The following is a 22,223-nucleotide window of genomic DNA, read 5'->3' on the forward strand; positions in this document are numbered from 1 at the left end:
CAATTGGTGACAGAGGAATTTGTGGTCCATCACAGAAAACAGAATGGAGCTGTGATTTATATATTTCTTTACTTTAATCAATATGAAAAAATGAAGTGTGACGTTGTACACAGTGCATGATGATGGTATAATCTGTACATATCTGCCTAGCAGATAAGTCCTTCCTGGGAGGAAATTTGTCGACAGTGAGCAGCATTTTAAACATACAGGTGGATTTTAAAAGTGTGTGTGTGAATGGTGGTTATATGACAAAATATCTTGTCAATAAACATAAGCACATATGAGTAGAAGATGAATCACCTGATTCTTTCTCAGGTGATCCTACTTTTGTTAGCTGTTGGCTGTTGGTGAAAGCCACTGTGTGGTTCCTGGTTCATGCTAGTTTTGTCATTCCTGTGGCACAGAATCTCATCACTGAGATAGAATCCTTAGATGTTTCAAAGTGACCCAAAAGGCAGAGGAGGTGGAAAATTTTTTTCCCAACTTGCTGTAAGAAAATAAATTGCTCTGATGTCAGATGGGAAACATTGCCAGCTCATGGAAACAGAACACAAATGGCTGGAGGGACATGTTGGATTAAGAGCTGTGGGAAGGTTGGCATCCTTTTGGGTCTGGGCTGTGCATACTGTGACGTGTTATCACTGTGGAAGATTTTGGGACAAAACATTCCTCTTTGGGGAAAATAGCAGCATCACTTTTCAAATCCTTGGTTTCTGTCCTGGTACATGGGCATCATACCTGACTCTTGCAGAGCAAGGGTTTGGGGGTGGGAAGGAGTTAGGAAAGGGGGCTTTTGTCCTCCTAGAAGCCTGTCAACACAGAACACACATGATCTGCTGACTAACTTGGCATTTTTGCCTGTTGCTGAATTGCAAATGGAGAAACATCCTTGATATTGTACCATACCAAGAATGGAAGGTATGAATTCATGTATCTAGCTGCATGCTAGGCTTGATTTAAGTTATCATACCCAGGTTTCTTGGTAAAATATAGTATATTTAACTTGACTTTTCCCAAATCAGAGAAAATTTGGTATTTTTGGCTCATCTTTGTTTGTGTCCATATAACCTGAGATGGAAGAGAAAGTAGGGAAAAATTTTAGCTATGGTAAGGGGAGATCAAAATAAAATCATATACTGGGAGTCACTCTCAAGTGTTAGACAAAAGCTATACCTTATTTCCTCTATGTTTTAAACAGGTAAAGCACTTAAGCTCACTGATACATGATGCTGTAGTAGCATTTGGGAGTGATCTGGTGTTTTGTTTGGGAGAGAGGGAAGAGGAAATAGAACAGCTACCTTCATTGAAAGGAAAAGGGAATGCTTTTGTTAAAATGGAATTATCTCAAAGCATAAGAAACATCTAGTTGATGTCTTCACATATTTTTGGGTTGTCTTCAATAGCTGTTTTCAAATAATAGTGACAGCAAATTCCCTCTGAGCTGAGTCTGCAGCTTCTTGAGAGCTTTCCATGACAGATACTTATTCTTGAAGTGTCTTTAGTAGAGGCATTAAGCAGGTTAACACATGTTGAGACTTCTGCTCTGCTGATGCTCTGCTGGTGCTCTGCTGGTGCTCTGCTGGTGCTCTGTTGGTGCAGTTCAGCAGCAGGACTGAAGTATTACCTTCAGTATACCTATATACTGAAGTATTGTCTCTCAATGGAGAGGGGTAACGCTGAAACACCTTTACTAAATAGCAAAAGGCAGGGGCTGATCCTGGGAGAGCAAGTCAGGCCAGTACCTTTTGGCTGTGGCAAGCTCTCAGCATGGTCTACTGCAGCAGCCAGAGCTTTGTCACACACATGAGACCAACACATCTGGACCCTCCCCACGTATTCCTGTACTCCCTGTATTTCCTGTGGTGCCTTCTGGTATTCTTTGTTTTAGCAGACTAGCCTGCTGTCTCCTGGGATTAGAAAGAAAAAAACATGCACTGCCCCTCTGGCATGAAATGGGACATTTAACAAGGACCATTTCTAGGGCTGATGCATAGTTTTATCATCATTAGTACAACTAATTATAGTTGTACAAATGATGTTAAGAAGTTAAGGAGAGCAAGTGCTGTTTTTAATATTCGATTTGCAACCAGTTTGAAGGTTTAGGACTTGTATCACAGATTTCACATGTGACTCTTGATAACAAAAATAGTGAGGACATAAACCTGTGCCTTCTGTGTCCGGATTTCGGCTGACCACATATCCTCTTTAATGGAGCATTTATTTCCTGAAGAGTGATTTCAGTTATTGCCACTGTTAATGAGATAGCTGCTAATTGTGGATCAGTCCCATCCCTTTCCAAAATGTGCCCTTTATGTACTACATGTGGTAAACATGGATGTGATCTTTGAGATTTCCAAGGCCAACTCTGAGATGCCCCAAAATAGCTGATAATCCCAGCTTTCGACCATAGCAAATGGCTGAAATACCTGAAAAGTCCCCATGACATCCAAGGTCAACAGAAATTTTGTTAATACATTTTATTTTGTGAAATCTAATCTTGCAGACACTAGAGCACATGTTATGCTTGACTTGTTTGACAGCTCCAGTAAGGAGAGTGGGTGAACTTGTGGGTAGGCAAGCTGGGGCTCATGTTTTACACACTGTGTGTAAGGAAGGATGCTCCTCTGCTTGCAACACCAAAGCTTTAACACTGTGGAGTGGACTTGCCTGGCTTCTACTTTCTGTACTAATTTAAAAGAGGCAGCTTCTAAATTGCCTTACCTTTTGCAATAATGTTTGTAAAGTACTTAATCGACACATTTACAGTCACTATCTTCTTTAAATTTAAATATTTCCCACTCAGATAGTCACAGCTCAAAAGTCCTGCCCAAGGCTAAAGCATGCCATAAAAACCTAATGCAAGATAAATGGGCCCTCCTGCATGCTGAGTGATGAGAACTGGATGTATTTGAATAGTTCACAGAGACTAATTTTCATTGTCTTTAAGCACCTCTTAGAGATCTTTCATTCTCCTTTTTTGTGTTGTTCTTTTTCATAGTTATTATAGTTCAAAAAATGTGAACTTACACTTATATAAGGTGCAGAAACTACTGAACCATCAGGATTTGAGTTTCCCTAGCAGCTTTGACCGTGGTTGTTATACACCTACAGATATGGTTTAGCAGCTGGTTTTGCGGTTGACACCAGTTAGACTAACCTAGCTCCTGGGTGTTGGAGATAGGATAGCAATGTCATTATAGGTATTGCATCCCTTCTTTATAATAAAAGTAGTCTTGGAGATAATTAATGGCAGTAGTCTGACTGCCTGAGTCTGTGTAGCTTCTCAAATCTGCTGGGATGGGAGGGTGAGCAAGGTTTAGTGTTGGGAAGAGTCAGCTAATCAGTGCTTTCCACACAGTGGAGAGCTCTGCATATGCTTAATGAAAGATTTTTGAAATTTAACTTAAGTGGCTCCTTTACGTTTCTGTAAAAACTCTGAAGTCTCTAATTGCTAATCGTTAGTGAAAAACACGACCAGTAATTTTAAATCCTAATAATCTTGCTTTCCCCAGACTCCTGTGTGCACAAAATGGTCTGTTGCAAAAACTGATGCGGTGCCATTAACAGATATTTTTCACGCATTTTATTTTTATGTATTTGTGGCCTTTCACACTGTTAGTGCACACGCGGGTGCTTTTGATGAAGCAGGCAGCTGTCTTTGAGCTGTTTGAAATAATTGAGCAGATGTATGGCTCTGCTACACATCAGCTCAGTGCAAGGCATCCCTCCTGTGCCATATAAATCAGAAGACTTGAGGAGCAAATATACAATGCTAGACTTCATTTCCTCATTTATCTTTGCCACATTGGACCCCCCTGGGGGGAATAATATTTTGATGGGTGCATAAAGTACCATTAACTTTAACATTATCATCAATCATCATGACAAAGGAGGACAAGTAGTCTTTGTACCTGGTCTTGCCACTTGTTTACTCATCAAAACCTTTGGAAAATGAGTGTAAACCACTACTTTATTAAGGCTGTGGTGGTGTGATACAGTTTTTTTGACAGCAGTATCTGTTTTAGCTACTGCTGCTCTACCTTGCACCCGTAAGGCATAGCAGCATCTCCATCCATTGTTCTGTGCAACTCCACATGCTGTGCCACCCTTCTCAGGGCATCAACTCAGTTCACCTTTTTAGAGAAAAACCCCCTGGAAGTTGTGGGCCTGGCTGAGGGCAGACATAACTGTGGGGTGGGAGAAGAGGTGGAGTAGTTTTCAGTCACCATTTTCAAATAGCAGTGAACTAAAAGCCTAAATTAAGCCCAAATTAGTAACCAGTGTATGTGTTGGTAGTGCTTCAGTACCAGGGATGTAGAGTAGTCAGGATTCTTTGTTGACAGCTTCTGTAATAGTCCTTTAGTTTTTTTCCTTCTTGAGATGACTTCCTAAGGGGAAAAAACATCATTAGGAGAAGTGGGGTGTGTTGCACAGCAGCAGGGCATGATAAGGATGTGGGCCAGTGCTGTCAGGGGAGTGTCAAATTCAGGGCTGCACTCCAGGTCTTCTGCTCAGCTGAGCATTGAGGCAGCACCAGCCAATTTTTATCAAGTGACTTTCTCAACATTAGCTTTTCCCTATGACATAGCATGAAGGATTCTTCAAATATATTTTCTTCTCTTTTTGCTTTCAGAAAGTCACTGCAGATGTGTCAGATTATGTCTTTGCTTTTCAAAAGGGATTCCTGTACCTCACAGAGGGATAGGTTGTTCACTATCAGCATTAGGTTTTAATTTTATTTATTTCATTTGAGTTATAATCCTGCCTCTTCCTCAAGTGTGGTTTTTCACTCCATGGAAGTCGGACAGTTGATGAGTGGATGGTACTGCCTTGGTATTTACTGATTTGCTTCTTAGAGGCAATTTTCTTTCTTGCTCCTTGGGTGAATGTGGTATGATGACAATCTTTAGTAGGGAACCAATATGTCGTGCTTCACCAGATTTCTTCCTGGATACATTACTTCGTGCTCACTTACATTTTCAATATACACAAATGCTTAGAAGCCCATGCAGCAGAAAAAAGACAAGCAAGGAAAGAAATGTCAGGCTTGCCGTGCTGTTACTTTCTGCACATTTTCTTCCTCCCCTTTTTCCTTCTCTGTCTCTCCTCACCATGCTAATCAACTAAGTTAATATTAATTCTTCAACAGTGAGTGTTGAAATCCATGAAATTGTTTCCTGCCGCCTTGTGTGTATGGATAGTGTGTGACAACAGCTGAACAGGTATTGAAATCTGGAGCATTGGGAGTTGAATAGAGTGACCTGGTTCAAGGGAAATCTGCTAAGAATGAACATAGGTTGTAATCTGATGCCTTAAGCAGCATTTTCCATCTTGGCTGATTGAGTCCTTAAGAATTTACCCCAAAGAGAGGAATGGATCTGTGCCAGTTCTAAAAAAAATCCAAGAGAAGGATTTGCATGCTTGAATGTGGGTGTTTTAGGCACTAGAATGTCCACGTTGAAGCTCACTATTTCTGAATTAGCCTGCATGAGACCTTATAGCCACTGTCTGTCGGGGCACAGATTTGAAGCAAATCAATCAACGCATGCAGATCCATCATGTGCTCTCAGCATATGGCACAACAGAGCATTTTGCTGTTGCAAATCAGTATAACCAGCCCTGCAATACCCAGCCTCCTTCCTGTGTAGCACAGTTTAATACACAGCAGAGAGGAATTTACTTCTCTGTGAAGATTGGGAAGCAAAACATTGGTCTTGCTGGAGGTGCCTGGGCAGTGATCACAGATGGGGGTATCTCTCTAGTTCTTTATGCATGTACACCAGGGGGAAGCTTGGCAAGCGTTTGCCTGCATTGAGATTCTGAACCAGACTCACAGCCATTGCAAATGGATGATCCCAGTCTTCAGCTGAGCTGGCAATGATTAATTGAAACCCTTGAGATATAGGACTGAGCAGATGCAAGTGACCTTAGGTGACACAGAAATGAAGCCTTATCTGCATCAAAGCGGGGGTTCAGCTCACCATTGTCTGCTGTTATAAACAGCAGTGAAAGAGAAAGGCACAGAAACTAGCCCAGGTAAACTTTACCAAAAGAAGGCAGCTAGGAAGAAGCCTGCAGTATATTTTTTGTTTAAATCCAACAACCAGAATGCTGAAAAACATTTAAGATGTCATGTGACTCATGTGAGGAGTTTTTTTAGCTATTCTTCCTTCAAGTATCCTTTCCCAGGGATAGTCTTTGCTCTGTGCCTCTTAGTGTTTTGTCCTTTTTCTGTTTTCTTACCTTCTGTTTCCAAAGTTTCAGGCCCTGCTTTTACCTTCCCTTTACCCTGATGTGTTTGGGGTTTGCATACACACGGAGCAGTGATTATTACCCATATTTCCTGCAGGCAGAAAATTTGGCTCAGGCATAAGGATTTTCAGGAATGTTCTTTTTAATGGATACGGTGGAAACTATAATTTAATTTGTATAGCCGTCTTCCCTGTGGCTGTTGGAGATTGTTACTTATTTGCCTGATAGCAGTGGCACAAGCAGTGCTTTCCAGTGCTTCCTTGGATGATTGGATTGCTGGCAAAGGCTGTCTGGGATAGTAGGTCATAAGTGAAGTGAGGTCTCTCTCTTTTCTCTAATCAGAAAAGGCTGTACCTAGAGGTTTGCTTCAAACAGCAAGAGTGGAAAAGCAGAGGATAGAAATGAAATGTGAACATGACTGTGTTCAAAGTGGAAAATGTTAAAGGACAGGAGTGTCAGGAAAGCACCATTGTCCTCAATGGTTGATTGCTTTTCAGCTTGTGATCCTGCAAAAGCACATCTCCTATAACTTTAGCACCATGTACTTCCCAGCACCCTTGATCTGAAGAACTCAGAGCACTGTGAACTCAGATGAGTTAAATCTGCAGCAGTTCTATGACAGAGATGCATCACCTTGGCTCTACAGACAAAACAGAGGAAGAAAAGTTCGGTGCTTACGCAGAATCAGTAAGACAGAGTCAAAGGTAGGATCCGAATGGGAGCTCTGACTCCCAGTCAAGCATGCAGACAGAAATGAACCACACAGTGGCTATTAAGCTGGGCTGTTCCTTTGCTTATGTAGTTGAACAAATTAAACTTTTTTTTTTTCTGAAGTATTGAGCACCCCATAGCTCCCCTGGAAACCTGCTGGAGTGGTGGTAGTTCAGCTGTTTTGCAAACCTGGTTTTTGCGAAAAGAATATTGCACAGAAGAAACAGCCTCAAGAGGGTAGACTACTGGCAAGCTTTCTGAGGTCATTTGAAGTGCACAGAGCAGCACAGGATCAAAGTTGAGCAGAAGAGATAGGAGATAAGGAAATGACAGGGATGAGGGTGAGAAGGACAAATGAAAAATACTGGAAATGGTGGCAGAAGAGGACAGGTTTGATCTCAGAGCAGAAAATAGTGGGAAAGTGTGTGCATGATAGCCTGGATAAAAAAGCCAACCCTGCCTTTAAGGAAGTACAAAATTATCTTGTACAAGAATGAAGAGTTTTAGTGAGGCAGCATAAGCCTGACAATAGGAGGGCTACTCAGGAACACAGAACCTTGCATTCCTCTTGCCTCCTCTCCCACTGGTGTATTAAATGTTGTGTCCTTCCAGTGTGATGGTGCTGGGATCTTGTCCAAGTCCTACAGGTACTACTCTAACAAAGTAACAACAGTAATTTCCCTTAGACTGCAAACAGCAGATTGAAAAAGAAGGGGAAAGAGTGAGAGGTGGGTGAGAACTTTGTAGCCTGGTTATGTTCTTTATTCTTATAATCAAAATTTTACCTTGAAAGTGTTTCAGAAATGAATCTTTGTTACCTGATATAAGTCTTATTCCTCATTCTTTCCCTTTTCCCCCTGCATCACTAATATGTAGCAGATGTAAAAAGAAGACAGAATCATAGGATTTCATGTCAGACAGGCAAAATCAGGTATTGGCTGGTTTCAGATTGGGAAGAACCTGGGAAGTGTTTCATAACCTCGTCCTTTGTGAAGATTGTTGGAGAACTCCGATGTTTTTGTTGTTATTATTATTTATTGAAAGTAAGTATATGTATCTGTGTGAGACACAGAGACTGGGTGAGGGGGTGGAGGAGGAATGAAAACCTGTGTTTTTTGTTCCTGCTGTGTATCAGGGTTAGGCTCTTGAGCAGCAATGGGAAGCCTGAAGAAACCTCCTTTGAGAACTTCTATTAGAGAATGCACAGCATTTCTCTGTCACTGGAAACTTATCACTTGGGTGGAAGTCCTGTGTTTCTACTTCACTTTAAATAGATCCTCTTTCTTACAGTGGAGCTTTACTACGCAGGAGCCCCTTTGTGGGAGTTACTTAACAGACAGCCTTCAAAAATGGGTTCTCAATAGGAAAGTGTTTAAAAAACATTTGGGGATATTGGTGTAAAGGTGAACACAGTGGTGGCAGGTTAATAGCTGGACTCAGTGATCCTAGAGGCCTTTTCCAACCTTAATGATTCTACGACAGAACAGCCTCAGGAGAACAGTTGCAGTGCTGGCAATGCAAGAACATCAATCCAATATTTTTATGTTGCCTCAGGTTTTCCTACATGGCCTTTAATGATTCAAATGGCTTCTCAATACCTCAGCTTGTCAGAAATAAGATGAGGAAAGTAGTGCTACTTGACTTCATGGGTGTAGGCTGATAAAGGTATTGAAACTTTTGAGGTATCTAAAGGTAAAAGCTTTTATCTGAGACAGTAAGTGTGTCAGCCCACTCCCTAGTTGCTTATGGTGTATGCCTTATTTAAGTTAGGCATGGAGGCTTTTATAAATCAGTCCCTTGCAAACTGTAGAAAATCCCAGCAAGGCAACAGAAAGCTGCTGAGTGGCTCCCCAGCGTTCAGTACTAGTGTTGATAAAAAGCCAAGGGGATTTCTTGCAATGGGATTTATTTTCTTGGCTCTTCACATGTGGTGGACATACAGTTTACTATTGTGGTTAATTCTGCCTTTCTGGATGCACCTCAGAAAACAACTGCCAGCATCAGTGATGACATACAAGGGAGCAGGAGGAACTGCCGGTCATGGGGATTAAAGATCAGGAGCTTCAAATGGCAGTTTATCCATAGACCAGTACTGAGAGTGCTCTCAGCATCCCCAATACACAGAGATGTAATTGTAGGTGATCCTGAGTAACCCAGGGTGTGGGGAGCAGATACTTCTCCACACAGTGACTGATTTTGTAATTTTGTCCTGATGCTACCCTACCTCTGGCTTGCTTTAAGCCTGGATCTGAAAAGTACTGTGATCTATTGTGATCTGTTAGAGAGCCAACAAGAACTCCAACTGAATATTTCAAGGCACTGAAAAATAATCCTTTGCCCTCATGAAATTAATTCAGAACACAAATTACCTTTCAGTTGACTACTTCTTTGCACAGCTCTGCTAAGTAGTTTTATCTTCTGAAAGTATGGTCAGATGGGATTTTTTAAAATTCTGTTTCTTCCTAAAAAAAGGGACACGACCCTAATTAGGGTCATCCCTGGGGAATAAACCTAGGAACTCTGGATCAAAAGGAACAAATCTGCATTGCTTGTGCTAGTTGTGTATCTAGGAATGTCTGTGTATTATCTAGGGGCTTGCAAGTGTTTGTGTTCACCCTAACCTCTGAAGAACAAGAAGGAGCTACAATGGGGGACTTCTCTGTATCTCCAACTTGATTTCATCAGCTTGTATCAAACCTTCATCATCCTGGGTGCTGCTGCTTTGTTGGTGGAGCAGATGCTGACCTGAGCCCTTGGAGCTGAAAGTCAGGAAGTGTTTCTGTCTAAGACAGAGCCTAGTTGGTGTGGTGACAGCTCATTCCTTGGCCCTGACATGTCTGCTCTGACCAGATGCAGAGAGTGCAGAACAGGAGAGATGGACTTAGGAGTGATGACAGGATCTTCTGAGCCTCGAAATGGCAGAGGATTCAAGGGAGAACGACAGTGTTTTCCAGTAGGATCAGAGATGCTCACTGCCTCCTATGAACATTTATGGATTAGAATGTTAACTGGGTAAAAAACTGGCTGGATGACCAGCCCCAGAGATTGGTGTTGAGTGGAGTCATATCCAGCTGGGGACTGTTCACCAGTGGTGGTGTACCCCAGGGCTCAGTGTTGCAGCCAGTCCTGTTTATTCTCTTTATCAGTGGTCTGGACAAGGGGATCAAGTGCACCCTCAGTCAGTTTGTAGGCAGCACCAACTTGGGTGGGAGTGTTGGACTGCTGGAGGCTCTGCAGAGGGAGCCAGACGGGCTGGTTCCATGGGATGAAGCCAGCTGTATGAGGTTCAGTAAGGCTCAGTGCTGAGACCTGCCGTTGAGTCACAACCACCCCATGTAATGCTACAGGCTGGGACAGAGGGGATGGAAATCTGCCTGGAAAAGGACTTGAGGGTGCTGTTTGACAGCCCCTGAACATGAGCCATCAGTGGGCCCAGGTGGCCAAGAAGACCAATAGCATCCTGGCTGTATCAGAAATAGTGTGGCCAGTAGAACTAGGGAAGGATTCATCTCCCTTTACTTAGCACTGGTGAGACTGCACCTCGAGTCCAGTTTTGGGTCCACCTCTGAAAAAAATGACACTGAGGTGCTGCAGTGTGTCTGGAGAAGGGCAACAGAGAGTCACCAACCTTGGAGATATTTTAAAAATGTATAAATGTATTACTGAAGGATATGATTTAGTGGTGAACTTGACAGCATTAGGTTTACGGTTAGATTCAATGATCTTAAAGGTCTTTCCTAACCTAAATGATTCTATAGTTCTCTGGACTTGTCTCCATCTCAAAATGCTTGGGGACCAGTGAGCACTAAGAGAGCGCATGACTCCTGTAAATGATAGTTGAGCCTGTCAAGTCATTTGATTTTACAGGTGAATTGGAGAACATACCTGGACCTTATAAGGATATAGAGGGCATCCCTTGATATGTCCCTCACCATGGCTTGGATATTTGCTCTCTCAGCTTCTGCAGTGTTATCAGGAGCTCGGGCAGCCTTTGTGAGGAGATCAGGCAGCTCTGGAGATACTGTAGGAAAGCAGAGTAGCACTGAGGTGTATATATAGGAAATCTGGATTTCCTGTGGCCAGGATTTCTGACTCTGCTGCATGCAGATCTGTTGTGCCACCTTTGTCAGATCTCTCTATTCCCCTGAATGCTTTTTTTCTCTCGTTTATTCCTGTCATACTGCCCGGAGGGAACTGCATCAAGCTCTCCGTTGTACAGCACCAGGTTGTACAAACAGCTGGGGTCTCCCAGCTCATCCATCACACTAATAATGATAGGAAGGAGAGCACCTGACAGAAATGTTTCCTTACATTTTAGTTATTAATACATTTTCTTTTCTCTCTATCTCTTTTCTTTCTATTTTTTTTTTTTGTTTTTATTTCTTTCTTGCTTGAAGGGGAAAATAAGTCAGCTATCTTTTATTCCTTCTAAAACAAATGACTCTTGACAGGTCTGGAAATGCGTTTCCTGCAATTACTTCATGCACACAGGGGCTGTGCTGGCTCGTTTATACACCCACATACCACAGCTCAGACTTTTCATTAGCTTGGCATACATCTTCTGTTTGCAGTGGTAGGTACATGAAAGTACAACAGGAGTAGGACTAGGGAAGAGAAGAGGGGAAGAGGATGCATTGCTGCCTGAAAATCGCTGTCTCAGTGTTTAATTCCCTGCATATGCAGAATTATATTTTTATTCTTTTTATTGTTTACTAGCAGTGCAAGAGCTAACGTGGACTCAGATGGATGCACTGTGGCCTGGGTGGCTGCTTGTGCCACTCAGACAAGGTTGGTTTATGATCTTGGCTGGCAGAGGAAGGGAGAAGGGCATGTAGGGGATTTTCCTATTGTTCAAGAGTAAGAGTGTACCCTGGAGAAAGGAGCATGAGGGAGACATTCAGCCAGCCCCCTCCTCCTCATCAGTTTTGTCCCTGGTCACTTTTGCTTCTGGGAATCTCCTCCATCAGGAGCTACTGTGTGCTGGGACTGGTGGCTTTGGGGTGACAAGCAGGAGAAGGTGGGGGACGTGCTGCTGTCTGATTTACATGCCCTAGCAGGGGTTGTCCTTGGCCAAGTGCATCAGGGTGTTTGTGTGAGAGCTGAAATGCAGTCATGGCTGGTTAGATCAGCATAAGGCTAATTTTAAATCCCAGATATGCTGCCAGTCTTGTTCTGCATAGCTCCAGCCCTCCTGCTCCCTTTCATCTTGCCGCAGCTTCATCTTTCCCATTCAGAGTTGTCCCCCCATTGCTCAGTGCAATTCCTGGGTGACTGGTTTTTGTCCCTAAGCCCATTAGTGTGTTTGCAGCTTGTGTCCTGGAAATGTTTGCCCTTGTCAGATCTGTCCCTCTCACACAGCCAGCTACAGAGTCTGGCAGATCTAGGCCTCCTGCCAATGCTTTTGTGGTGCTGTGGTCTCTCACGCAAAAAGCCACTCTTTTCTGTAGCAGCACAGGCTGACAGATGTTTTGACTTGTGCTTTTGTCCCGCCTGGCTGTCTTGGAGACACAAAAGGTACACTGGAACTAGCACAGATGGGAGAGATGTCTGCTGAGATCTACCAAAGGTCACACAAAAGCTGTGGACAGAAGATGTTAGTGTCATGTTTATTCCATCCCTGCCTCCCTCTGCAGCTTGAGATGCTACAGGGAGGAGCCATTCCTGGTGTGTCCAATCTTCATAATATAATCCATCATATTTCTGTCCTGGCTCTTCCTTCTGTCGAAGGCTGTGTAAGTACTCGTGTTCACCATGTCTGCATTTAAACAAAAATCCTGGGGTTTCAGGGTTGGCACGCAGCTCTGAGGAGCTGGGACTGTTCATGGCTGTCCACATGGCTGCCATCAGAGCTTGAATGCCACTGCTTGATAAGAGCCTTTGGTTTTAGCTAAAAAGACTGTATTTTGCAGATAATTTTAGTTGAAGGAAAAGAACCCAAACTCCAAACATCCACAAATTAAAAGAGCTATGATAACTTGTGTCTCCTGTGATTACAAGTAGACATAGAACACACTCCAAAGAGCAGGGATTCAGTGTTGCTCCAGAATCATTTCCACAGCTCATGGTGGTTAAGTAATTCAAAGACAGTTTGTTACCTAAACCCCTTTGATCTGTTGAATACGGGTGTGAGATTTTGGATTCTTTGTCTGATGTCATGGATGGGATCTACTATGTAGAAACATTTTTGTGTTACTGTCTTTGACCAAAAAAATTGTCTTCCAGAAAATCAACTTGACGTTGTTGGGATTTTTTTTTGTTTATTTTTGGTTTGTTTTATTGTTTTTTTGGAAGCTTGCACCATGGTAAGAAAATTAATAGCAGTGTTCTGTGTGCAATGCCATGGATTATTTAAGGTCTTAATGCCCATTCAAAGCTGTTGGTTAATTGAACATCACAGAGTTATAGGCCCGAGCTGCCAAATGTAAACAGGGTAATAGTTTTTATTTATTTCACAAGATGAAATTCTGATCATCGGTCATGTTTATTGACCAAATATCTCAGGGCTCAGTATTTTAACGTTTTATAGTAAATTATTAACATTATGCTGAGAAAAAAGGGATATGCAGGAGTCTTAAAATACTTCTCTGTTGTGACCTCATTGTCCTTTTGTACTGATGGCAATTACTTGTTGTCATCCTTGCACGAAAAGTATGTATTCAGCAGATGTCTCAGCAGCACTAAATTGTATCAGGTCCATTGCTCTTTGCTGGTCTTTATTCTTTAAAGTGGGAGACAAACGGTGCTTAAACTTTTGAATCAAGGAACAGTTTTCAGAAGTGCTTAAATGATTTAAGAGTGTGATTTGCTTTGGCTTCCAGTTGGACTTTATGCTCTTTAATCTTCTTAAGTCCTTTCTTTCCCTTCTCCAAAGGTTTGCTGAATCTGTCTCTCCTTAGCACTAACACAGCCCCTTTAAGTATTGGGTGAGCACTGTCCAGCCTCCAGCACACTGCACCATCAGCCTGATACAGGAGAAGAGATCACTGTCTCTGGCTTACAGGTGGGGAGTTGAGGCACAAGGGCGATGGAATGCGTTGCCCCAGGCCAGACAGTGATTTTGAAGCACAGATACCCAAGTCCTGTTCTAAACCCTGAGCCTGATCACTCGGATTCTCTATGCTGCATGTTCCCTGCCAGGCTTTGCTGAGTCAAGGGCTTAGGCTCTTCCTGACATGGTCTGCTTGTCCACATGTACAACTACTTGCCAAAACTGCTGAGGTTTTGCTGTAAACTGGAGTGTTGGAATCAAAACCTCCCAGGATTGCGCTCTGATGAATTACTCTGTGTGCTGAGAAAAGGAAGATAAGGAGCAGGCAGAGGAAAAGGCATTTAAATATAGCATCGTGCGTATGTAATTTGTTATTTCACTCATGATGTCTGATAGTGGAAGAGCATAAAAAGTACAAATTCGCTGGTGGTGGGCTCTTTCCCCAGGTGGCCCTTCCATTAATGGTGGCTCTGTCATAAGTTCATGTTTGGTGAGCTTTGGACTACCTCTGCAGCCTCACCTGTACATATAGGGCTCACCTATATGGCTTGGGACCTTTGAGCATGAATGGAGATTATAGGGGATTTAAGCAAGCAAAGATGTGAGTTTGAAAAGATGCTGCTTTGAATTTTCTTAAAATGCTGCTTCTTTAGAATGCAGTGATGGCTTGTCTTTGTTTGGAACAGCTGTAGCCTTGCATTTAGGAGAAGTGGGGTTTCTGGGGTAAATGCCCTTTTGGGGGCAGAGGGGAAGCCTCAGCACTGGCCTAGGTTTTATGCCTGGTGTTTTCATTCCATAAAGACTGTCTCTCTGCAGCTGCTGCAGTTTGTGCTGTGAACAGGCTTCCCGCGGGGGTAAGGACTGGACGGTGCATAGGAACACTTTTTCAAATGAAAAGAAATGTTTGGAAAGAAATATTTCAGAGGCTTAGTTATTTCTTGGAAGTCTTTAACAATGAGGACAATGTTTAGCTTTTTGGCTATTTTTTTTTTTTTTTTTTTTTTTTTTTTTTTTGATAGTTTTTGGTTGCTGCTTCTGCTGTGTTTTTCCCTTTGTGTTGCTGGGTCCTTGGTTGTCCACAGTGTTTTGTGTGGGCTTGACAATGGTGTGTGTCCCAGGGACCATGTGTTTCAGTTATCTGGTCTGGGCCAATTGAACAGCTGTAGTCCTCTGGTAGGTTGTGTTCCTGAAATGAAAAATATGGTTCTAATTTATTTTTGATTATTTTAAAACCTGATTGGCAGTCAGCGCTGTATATCTACCACATTCTGATTGTGGACAGTGGCAAAACCAATAAAACCCCAAAGTATATGTATATATTTTTTTAAGGAAATAGTCTTACTGTCTTGAAATCTTTTAGAATACCTTTTGTCTGTTTAGGTTGCTTTATTTCAGATTATCTAATTTACTCCCCAGAAATTATCAGGGGGGCACTTGCATGCCAAGAGTCAGCCCATCAGGTGGGTTGGTACTGCCTCTGTTAAAACGTATTTAAGAAAGGGCAAAAAACACCACACAGGCAGAGGAGGAGGGGAGAAAAGACAGTGAGAAAGAACAGAGGGAACACCAGTGTTAGGGAAGAAGCAGGAGAAGGTGCTCCATGGTAGACAGGTACTGCTTGCAACCTGTGGACAACTCATACAAGAGCTAATGGGTGTTCCCCTGGTATCCCTACAGACTGTGTGGGATGAATGGATTGAGGGCAACCTTGCTGAGAAGGACCTGGCAGATGAAAAACTGAGTATGACCCATCAATGTGCACTTGCAGCCCAGGAAGACAGTCCTGTCCTGGGCTGCATCAAAATAAGTGTGGCCAGATGAGGGAGGTGATTTTGGCCCTCTATTTTTTTCTCATGAGACCCCACCTGGAGTTCTGCCTCCTGGTCTGGGGTCCTGGGAGAGACATGGACCTGTTGAAGTGGGTCCAGAGAAAGGACACAAAAATGATCTGAGGGCACCTTTTCCGTGAGGACAGGCTGAGAGAGTTTGGGCTGTTCAGCCTGGAGAAGAGAAGGCTCTGGGGAGACCTTACTGCAGCCTTTCAATACCTAAAGGGCTTATAAAAAAGATGGGGATAGACTATTCAGCAGGGCCTGTTATGATTATAGGAGCATTAGTAGTTTTTAATTATTGCTATTATCATTATAGTATTACCTTACCCCAATAGCTCAGGGACAAATGGTTTCAAACTAAAAGAGGATAGATGCAGACTAGATACAAGGAAAAAAGGTTTTTTTTGTGATGAAGGTGCTAAAACACTGGAAGAAGTTGCCCAGAGAGGTGGTGGATGCCCCATTCCTGGAAACATTCAATCAGGGTCTGGTTGGACAGGGCTATGAGCGACCTGGTCTAGTTGAAGATGTCTCTGCTCATTGCAGGGGTATAGGACTAGATGATCTTTAAAGTCCCCTTCTGACCCAAATCGCTCTATGATTCTATGATCATAGCCCCTAAACCCTGTGCTGCTTGGGGTGAGGGATAGAATCTTGAGAAACGCAGTGAAGTTGAGCCTAGGAGAGGAGAGAGGAAAAGTGGTTTCAAAATGTTTGTGGTTTTGTTTCTCGTTACCTGCATCTGTTTTACTTGGCAAGAAATAATTTTCATCAAGTCACGTCTGTTTTGCCAGCTTTGCCTGCAACAGTAATTGATAAGCAATCTCCCTGTCTTTATCTAAACCCACAAGCTTTCTCATTCCTATTCTTTTGAATTTCTCCACATCCTGCTGAGAGGAGAGAGGGAGTGAGAGCCTGGGAGGGCATTTGGCTCTTAGCCAAGGGTAACCCACCACAGCGAGCAGGAGGTTTAATATCAAACTAAGCAGGTCTCACACTTGAGCACAGTGCTCTGTGCTGCAGCTGTGAGCTGCAGCTCTGCTGCCTCATTTAAATGACCAATACAGCAGCTTGAGGCTCAGTGCTGGCTTCACATTTTTACCTGTTTGGGTGTCCAGCTTCCTAAGAGGGTTTTGAGTGAAAGTAGCCTGCCTCTTTGGCCTTGTTCTCCTCCTCACTGCTAACACAAAGTACTTCCAACAATGTCTGTGTGCTCAGTTTTCCTTATGTCATCCTACCCTGTATGTGCAGATGTTGCATTTCTTGCAGGGGTCTTATGCTGGATGCAGACGGGAGACTTGTAGTCTTTTGCACTTGCAAATAGGAGAGAGGAGCTTGCTGGCTTAGTTGCAGTCAGAAGGGATGCATCTCTCAACCAGATATTTTGACAAGGTGCTGTCTTTGATATGAAGTGGGATAGAAGCTGCCCTTGGTTACTTGGAGACAGGAGTTGGGTTCCATAAAACATTGCTGATCTCAGGAGATCAAATCAAACTAAATCTTGAGATTCATAAAAAAAAGAAGAAAATAAAAATTCTCAAAAGAATACATCTTGAATTTAATTTGTCTTTTGACCTTTGTGCTGTGTTGGCAGGAGTGGGAGGTCCACAATTGTAAGAACACATAAAAATGCATTCATGTTCATACACTTTCCTGGGTGCTGAGACATTGACTCCTCTATTGTTCCTTTTTCACAACAAAAGTAATTGCCACCCATCTACTTTATGAGTTTTCCTCTCCAGTGTTTGCACTTTTTCTCCTGTATGGCCCTTTGGTATGCAGAATAAAAAAATTACGCTGGAGGAAAACTGAGAACATTACAGAAGTTGAAGAATAAGAAATGACAGAGCTTGAATGTGTTGAGCACAGGTGTGTCTTAAGATTGTGAGCCCCTCGTAGAGAAGAAAAATCTCCAAATCAGATAATTAGGGAGTATTTTGCTTCAGGGTCCTGCACAGAACTCTGCTTGAATTAGTAGACCTAAAAATAATAATGCTGAAGGAACTGCTCATTTCATATCAATGTCCTGCAAGGGCTAAATGCTGTGATCTGTGATTTTTTTTTGAGAGCTGGCAGTGCTGTTGCATCATCATATGAATCACGTTCTCTGCACTTTCTACCATGCCTTCCAGCTATGGCCCTGATGGCAGGAGAAAGTAGCCATGAACATGATCCACATCCAAATAGGCATTTTTTTTCCTGGTGAATGATATTGATTCTGCAAATATGCACTTAAGGCAGTGTACTAATTCTGAAAATGTTTCTTTAGCTGACTGTGTCCTTGTTGCTATTGTTTACAGTATGGATTGTGCTAGGAATTTTCGTGACTTTTGATTTTGTTTGTAAGCTATACATTAGGGCCATTGAGTCTAGGTCTTTATTTTCTGGATGTTTCTCTATTTTCCTCATGAAAAAGTACTGATTTATTTGTCATACTGCATTCACTCCCCAAACATCAGCTCCCTGACTCAGACTCACAAATAGCTCCTAAGTTTGGATGCCCAATGGCTTAGATGCCCCTGCCTGGCAGCATGGCACGTCTGGTTGTTCCTTAGTTGTCAGGAGTTGGGTGGTGCTGAACTCTGACCACAGCACTTGAAGTGACCAGAGAATTGCAAGCACCCCAACTCATATATTTGTTTTGTGAATACTGAGGTGAAAAGGAGGACCAAACCAAACCCAACAAAAACTAAGATTTGTAGCTGGTTAAAACAGAGAAAGAGCATAGCTGTTCAGACAACCAGTTGTAGTCAGCGGACTCATTTAATGGGGTTAATTTTGCCTGTAGCATCATTGGTGCCATTGGCAAAGTGACAGTCCTGTCACAAGAAACAGCTTCTATTGAGTTCTCACCTGATTGTGGGTGGGAGCCCAGAGCTACCACTTGTGCAAGAGCAGGAAGGGCAGGAGCAGTTTCAAACCCAGTATTTACAATAGTTAGATGTTCCCATGCTCTTTTGGAGTGGCTGCTGTGCCTTTTAATGCTGTGGGATTGGCACATCATGAAGGACACTGAGGTCATTTGTGTGTTTGTGATTCTTTATTTAATTTTGAATTTTAAAATTCTTTCATGCTTTCTAAATATAAAGAGCTATACAAGTTGTTGAGCAGCACTGAAATTTGAACTTAATGTTGTAATGTGTTTGGGAAGAAAACCTAAAGTTGCTCAGTGGATGCAGATATTTTGCTGCAGCTGTGAGTGCTGAATCCCATCATGGCAGGACTGAGTTCATCAAAGTGGCATTCATCTCATCTGTCTCTAGTTGTCTAAAATTAAAGCATCTAGGCCAGAAAGTGCTTCAGTCCAGCTATCTTGGGTGCCTATTTTAGGATGGATAAGTCATGCTCAGATGAAGTGTGTCTGCACTGGCTGCAGGGTGCACAGAGAACTACTTTGGATGCTGTGTTTGAGTTCAGCCCTGGAGCAGCCCCACAGTCCAGGAGAGCTTGCAGTCTCGTAGTGTCATTTAAGACAGCAGTTGTGTTGATAAAGTTTCCACTCAGAACAGCACTTGGGAACCTCCTTCTTTTACCCCTGAGCAGGCATGTTTTCCTGGAATGAGGCCTCCAGCTCTTAGCAGATGTCCCCTTCTGGCTCCAGCTGTGTCAGCTAGGATGTCACTGCCTGTCAGTGCTATTCAGAGCCGGTGACGATACCGCAGAGATCTGACAGCAGGGCAGTCTGTGGGAGGCTCAATCTATCAGTTTATTGTAAACAATTTGCAGCTTTTGGGTTGATCTGTCCTGATGGATTTTGCCCAAAGCAGACCCGGCAGCGCTTGCTCAAATGCTCCCACCAGCAGAGTGATGGCAGCAACCACTGGACAATAATTTTGGTGGCACTACAGTGCGTAAAGGGAGTATCTTTGCAGTTTCAACAGAGGAGACAGGGAGTCTCAGCCTGGGTTCCATTTCCTGGACTGGGCTGGTCTCTAACTTGTCTCATCTAATGCCTGCAGGCATGTTCAAGCACTCTTGTCTCTGAGCTGTGCATGTGGTCATCTTGATATGTTCTGCCAAGCTGAGTAAGGTGAACCATGAGGGAATGTGGTGTGCTTGGGGCCAGGTGTAGTGCATACCAAGGAGCACTTCAGACAGGATAGCACTGAGGAGGACTTGTCTCTCAGAGATAGTGAGCGCATACAGACAGCAAAATGTTGGTGGTACCAGGTGGATCTGTGAGAACAAACTACGAGTTTGCTGTAGGTTTTAGAAGATTATTTCTGTGCTTGCACATATTCCTGCAGAGTCATTTTGTTTTCTCAGGCTTTGCAGTCACAGATATGGTGAGGCTATAAACATGATAATCTTGCTCCTCCTTAATTCAAAATTTGGACTCTTCCCCGCTCCATTAAATCCCAAATTTAACTTTATTTTGAAGAGTTTTAGTCATAGGAACAGTGTTGGGGACAGAAATGGTACATTTCGTTCTACTACTAAATAGATGGGGTATTAGATTGACAGTCTCTGTCAGTGTTTAATTGCAGATTAATGGGATGTAATATGTCATTATGGCAGCTCAGTAGCACAAGTTTTGGAGCTGCACAGAGTCCAGGCTTTCATTTCTTGTTAGAGGAGGCTACTCTGACCTGCCTTGCACAATTTCCTCTCTGATCTCTTGTGGCAGAGAAGAGGAATATTTACAGTTCACATACTTACTGACCCCAGGAATATGATGCAAGACGAAGGTGTAATTTAAAGTGTATGAAGAGATGGGGAAGAACTGATACAATACAGGAAGGACTATAATTCCAACAATATGCTACAAGGAATGAAGTATCTATGAAAAGCTTTATGCTATGAAATGAGCAGCTTTCTGCGCAACATCCATGCGCCAGCAGATACAAAGGTATTATTTGTGTCCAAAATGAATAGAGCTGCTCAGCTTTACTAACCAGACCATGAAGTCAAGGGAGGGACTATATTCATGGGCTGGAAAACGAGAGCATTCCATAAATGGGTTATTGAAGTAACATTCCCAGTTATTGCCTAGTTGAGCTTCTATCAGCCATTACTTTAATACTTCGTGTCTTGCAGCAGATGCCTTATGCTGAGCAGGTTCATTTGAAGCTGTTCTTATTGAGGACCAGCTTGAGACATTTACTTACCTAAAAAGAACTTTACACTATGAGCAGCCCTCCTTATGTCTGCAGAAAAAAAAAAAAATGTTTGGGAATGGAATAGATTGTGTTTTGGCCCTAGGGAAGGAGCTGAATAAGGAATCAAATGTGTTAGAAAGGGCTTAATCACTTTAGGTTGTAATAGATCTCCTTCAATGTGTCTTTCCTTGTAAGATAGCCTGTCAGTGTTGCTGTGTAGGTACCAGGTGCCTCCTCAGGAGTCACATATTCTTGAACCCCACAACTGACAGTCCTGCTTGTGCAGTGCAGCATGGAGTGTCATAAGATAGAATGGATTTTTTTCATGGGGTAGGGAAAAGATTCCTCTGTAGCAATGGGCAGAGGAGATCTTTATCTCTTCCTGTCTGACTGGAGTCACATGGAGGAAATGTTTACCATCCCAGAATGAAATAAATGGCTTGGAAACCTCTGTGCCAAGCACAGGACTGCTTCTTCTGTGACAGATTTCAAGGCAGCAGTTGTAGTGCTGGTTAAAGGACACTGAGGAGAAGAAGAAGCCCGCAGGTGAGGAGTTTCAGAAGTGTGTGACAGATCTGCTGGGAGTTTTATCTTGTGCTGTGTAATGTATGGCTACCACCACGTTTGCTTGTGGTGCACCGTTTGCTTGTGCTCCCAATGCTGGCATTTTACTTATGTATTTTACATGTCCAACTTGTTCTCTGTCACTGTAAGACAGGGAACTGGCAGGGCTTAGCAAAACTTTACTTCGAGGATAGCAAGTCTCTTATTGACTGCTGATCCAGAGGGGCCAGGGTTGCTTCTGTATGGAAACAGCACATCTCTTAATAATCTGATGTAGTTTGGCTGTGCCTGTACTTCTATGTGAAAGTGTTTTGTACTTGTGAAGTGCTCCGTTGTTCCTGTGGAAAGAACAACCCTACTATGCCCAAACCTCTGTGTCAGAGTAGCAGCTCAGGGAGAGCATCACTGGAGCTGCCATTGCTCTCAATTCCTTACAGATAAGTGAGGATGCAGCAGCAAAGTTTGGGCAGTAGCCAGGCTCTTCCTCCTCTCCATGTTGGCCCTCAACTCACATGAGGGGAGAGGATCGTGAGCAAGTCACCAGGGCTGAATGCAGTACCACCATCTGGGAGCAGAGGTGCACACTACAGGGTCCAGCTGTGTTCCTTTGGATCTAGCTGAGCTGGAAAGGAGGTGACTGTGCACAGCCACCTGGCAAAGGTTGCTGCCTCACTGGCCTGTGGACAGAGCAGTGTTTGTGAGTACTTCCTTATCTCCTCCAGGGACAATCAAGTTGCCTAGCTCAGGTCAATGATTTGTGTTGTTTTGTACTAACAC

General features: G+C 43.0%; 1 protein-coding gene across 2 annotated transcripts in view; it reads left to right on the forward strand.

The window, feature by feature from the left end:
* TSPAN4 (tetraspanin 4) overlaps positions 1-22,223 on the forward strand; it is a 348,147-nt gene that overhangs the window by 41,344 nt on the left and 284,580 nt on the right. The gene's annotated exons all lie outside the window — the stretch shown is intronic.

Source organism: Lichenostomus cassidix, chromosome 5 (genome assembly GCF_008360975.1).
Source record: "Lichenostomus cassidix isolate B80296 chromosome 5, HeHo_3.0, whole genome shotgun sequence".
In the NCBI taxonomy this organism is placed as follows: Eukaryota; Metazoa; Chordata; class Aves; order Passeriformes; family Meliphagidae; genus Lichenostomus; species Lichenostomus cassidix.